The 4,507-nt window shown below is 34.8% G+C and overlaps 1 long non-coding RNA gene across 1 annotated transcript; it reads right to left on the bottom strand.

Annotated features, from left to right (window-relative positions):
• Positions 1-1,266: 1,266 nt before the first annotated feature.
• LOC126913845 (uncharacterized) lies at positions 1,267-4,110 on the bottom strand. The gene is made up of 3 exons (XR_007709470.1): positions 3,351-4,110; positions 3,080-3,289; positions 1,267-1,507 (listed from the first exon to the last, which is right to left on the bottom strand). It is a non-coding gene; the product is annotated as an uncharacterized LOC126913845 (long non-coding RNA).
• Positions 4,111-4,507: the final 397 nt, after the last annotated feature.

Raw genomic sequence — 4,507 nt, 5'->3', positions numbered from 1 at the left:
TGGTGAATAGCCTCTGTAGGACTGCTTCCACCATGTCGATCGGCATGTCGTTGGTTGGTTTCTTGCTTTTGCATCTCTTCATGACTGTGCGATAGGGTTTGCCTTCTTGCTTTTTTGTATGGATGGAAACGCGTTCTAAATGTAAAAGTAACGGAGTAATTAGCGATGCACGATCCCAGGCTGGTGAATATTTTTCCATCGGGAGAAGTCATGTCGAGCGATACAAGATTTATATGCTCGTTCTGCCAGTTATTTCAACGTCTGTTACGCGATAGAAAATGAACATAAATGAATAATAAATGTATTACAGCCATAAAGATTGCTTGATGTACGCCACCGTTTTTCCCCTATTTCTCCGATACAATTTTCCTTTTTTTTTCTTTGCCAAACACTTTACTAATCGGTACGTATTCGAATTATCCTCAATTATTCTCGGTTGTTTCCGTTTCCTTTGGATTTACATAAGTACTCGTTTGATGTACGTGCAGAGAGAGATAATAACTATTAACAGCTATAAAATAAGAAGCGAAGATACGTTGAAACTCGACTTCTAGATTCGCGAGACTTTGCAGAGCTTCGAAACTCTCGTGTTTCAAACCTAATAAAAAGTTGTAGAGGGAGAATTACATTGCGAGATCAGTTAAGGAAAATCGTATCGTTGTAATAGGATTATTTCAGCGAGGGAAATTCCGTGTTGCGTGTAACGCGTTGCAAAGCCATGAGCTTTTTTTCGGGTTAATATACATAATCGCCTTATCGAACTTTCCATCTAAACCGTTGCGCTCACACGTGAATTTTGCATTTCAATCTTCTTACTTGCAGTCCAGTCCAGTTTAGTGCGACTAAGCTAAATGTTTCAGCCCTTCCAGGTAGAATATGTTTTATAGAGAGACGTACAACTCTATGAAGGAGAGATCAATAAATTGGGTTATCTTTAAATCACTGACAATTATTTCATCGACACGATTTCACCGACAGCGAATTCATCGGCAATGTCTATCAAAGTTTATTTACCGATACACCGAGTGAAATCATCCACAATCATTTCACCAATATGCTTGCCACTACATGTTATCGTTGATTATATGTCTTTATTTACACATTCGTTTACGCGCATAACGAGATAAACGAAGAAACGAAAATGATATGTTGTCATGATGTATTGTTAAATTACTAATTAACACGAGTTATATATCTACCTACATGAAAGCTTCTAAATATCAAATATAATTCATGAAAGCACACAAGCTATTTTGCTATACACAAATAGAATTATAAGGAAATGTTACGTGCTAATGATTTAACGAAATCTATTCCTCTGTACATTCGACATTTCTGTATTATTACTTGTGTACTTTCTGCTCTTGTTTACGTCATGGGAAGTAAAAATACGTTAAGCGAATCAGCTAATCTATTTGAGCGATTCAATGGCTCGGTCTTCTCTTATTCGACTACCAAGTAGAAGATAAGTTCTTGGTTATATAACATTTTATAACATCCAAATTAACTTTTTTTTCATTTTCTTTTTCTTTTTCTTTTTTTTCCTTTCTCTTTTTCTTTTTTTTCCTTTTTCTTTTTTTTCCCATTTTCTTTTTCTTTTTTTATCCTTTCTCTTTTTCTTTTTCTTTCCTTTTTCTTTTTCTTTTTTTTTTTACGTGGGGAAAATTCGCTCGGACACGAAGCCACTTCTTAAGTGGCGTTGTAGTGAACATCCAAATTAACTGTTTTTTTTTCTTTTTCTTTTTTTTCCTTTCTCTTTTTCTTTTTTTTTACGTGGAGGAAATCCGCATGGACACCAAGCCACTTTTGGGAGGGGGGGGGGGGGGAGTGGCGTTGTAGTGAACATCCAAATCAACTGGGGCACTAATTAACTGAAGCTTCTAGTCAAACCAGGTATCAGTCTTTGTACGCAAAGGCATTCATTACAATCGTTTAAAGTTTGAAGATACACCGTTACAAATTCGTGATATGAGAGAAAGCGATTCAGAACTCGGATTCATTTGTTGGAACGACGCCGTGGGCAAAAGTACATAATGGAAAACTTTTTTCCAAGACTAATTGATATTCCTGGAACTCGATAATTCACTAGGTGATTGCTTTAACCGTGCAGAATACATGCATAAATAATTAATCGCTATTAATATTCCATCGACTTTTGAAAATCCCTGATGTGACCTATTTCACGTGATGAGAATACTTGTAAAGTAAGGTTATTGCTTGATTATCTTTAGTCGAATAAATCGAGTGATTCAAATTATAATGCGGAAGAAAGTCAAAACTATGTATATTATTTTTTTCAATTTTTATGTATCATTTGGCGGTAGGAAATTTGGTAAGTAAGGTTCACCTTCTTTAATGTCAATGATTTTGAGATATGTTATTAAGCTCCAAATTCTAAGCAATCTTCTATATATGTACATATAATTGTGTATTATATATATATATAACATACGTATAATAGCCAAAGTTCAACTCCCAAGTATACGCAAAGCTTTTATTTTCAATTTATGCGATACCACTATGTTTCATGAATTTATTTGTTAACGGTATTGAAACAAATACCAAGCAGAGGACGAACTATCCGTGAACTGTTTTGCCAACGAGTACGCTTCCAATATTTTCTGTTTGAGAAAACACGATCTAAGGGGGGGGGGGCAAAGCTTGATAATCTCGAAAGAATACAAGCATCAATTTCAAGCGCTTATAGGGAATCAAGCGGGCTTGTTAAGGTCGTAAGTTGGACAATTATCCCGTGTTAGGTTCAGTCAGCTTAGTCCTACACAAAATTGATCCAATCATGTGAAAACAAATGTATTCTGATTTTTGTCGCACATATTTCTGGTCTACGCACTCCAGTGCCCGCACAACTGATATTGAAACGCCTGATTTTCCCATATTCTACAGCGACAACATTACCTGATTTTTTACAACCATGAAGGACTCGAAAATACTTGCAATCCTCATCTGTTTGCAAACTATTTTCGTCACTATCGTCCCGTCAGGGGCTGGTAAGTTGATACTGATTAATTATACCATCGAAATTCTATATAATGGCTACAAAAAATATTTGCATCATTACCCTCATTTCTTTTTTTTCCCTTTTTCTTTTTCTTTTTTTTCCTTTCTCTTTTTCTTTTTTTTTCCTTTTTCTTTTTCTTTTTTTTTTGCGTGGGGAAAATTCGCTCGGACACGAAGACACTTCATTAGTGGCGTGGTAGTGAACATCCAAATTAATTATTTTTTTTCTTTTTCTTTTTTTATCCTTTCTCTTTTTCTTTTTTTTCTTTTTCTTTTTCTTTTTTCCTATCTCTTTTTCTTTTTTTTCCTTTTTCTTTTTCTTTTTTTTTTACGTGGAGGAAATCCGCTCGGACACGAAGCCACTTCATAAGTGGCGTGGTAGTGAACATCCAAATTAACTGGGGCACTAATTAGCTGAAGCTTCTAGTCAAACCAGGTATCAGTCTTTGTACGCAAAGGCATTCATTACAATCGTTTAAAGTTTGAAGAAGCACCGTTACAAATTCGTGATATAAGAGAAAGCGATTCAAAACTCGGACTCATTTGTTGGAACGACGCCGTGGGCAAAAGTACATAATGGAAAACTTTCTTCCAAGACCAATTGATAGCGCTGACGTAATTAAAATGTGACGATATTGCCAGCGACGTTTCTCCAAATAGACGACTAACTTATTTACGAATCGCCGTTACACGATTGTCGCTGGTAATACGGTTAGTAATCACTTTATTGAATTTTCGCTTGACGTGACAACGTCGAGTTCCTAGAGAGATTCTTCTCCCTTGTAAAACTATGTTTCTGCAACGACTGTATTTGTTGAATTACCGTTCGTGAACAAGTCCTTCTCTTTATTACGTGTAATAGATTCTTCTTTTTAAGTTTTAAATTACATTGGTAATTTTCTATAATTTATTACTCGAATATGGTAATTTTTTCTTAAAAAGTTTGCTTTTTCTACAATTATTTTACTACAAAACCCATCAAAAACATGATGTATGTATATATACCCTCAAATATTATCGGTTTATTCTCAAGCTATAGTTCAATTTCGGAAATTGCCAATTAAAATCATAAAAAAAAAAACACAGAAAGTTCGTTAAAATATGCGATTTTCCAATCAAGATATAGAATTTATTCGAGTAATATAGATTACAGTAGCGATGGTGGCGGCAACGATGAATGGACTGATTCTTCGTGCGAAAATAAATTGGTAGCGAAGAACGATGCATTGTTTCAGGGAATATCGATTTTCAAGCATGGTTTTGAAGTACGTGTGCGCGTGACTAGGTTTGTTAATTAATGCCGCTCCCAGGTTTTCAATATATAAATGTGACACCTACGTATCTTTAAGCTTAAAACAATTGGACTAACAATTTCATTAAATTTAAATCAATATTTATCTTTTTAAACGCAACAATATTTTTAATGACAACTTCACGTGTAAATCAAGTGCATACATATTCGATCGTTCTTGAAAACCTGATTCTCTGC

The sequence above is a fragment of the Bombus affinis genome, chromosome 2 (genome assembly GCF_024516045.1).
Source record: "Bombus affinis isolate iyBomAffi1 chromosome 2, iyBomAffi1.2, whole genome shotgun sequence".
NCBI classification, from domain to species: Eukaryota; Metazoa; Arthropoda; class Insecta; order Hymenoptera; family Apidae; genus Bombus; species Bombus affinis.
Note: the sequence above shows the minus strand (reverse complement) of the source record. Positions and strands in the feature narration are given on the sequence as shown.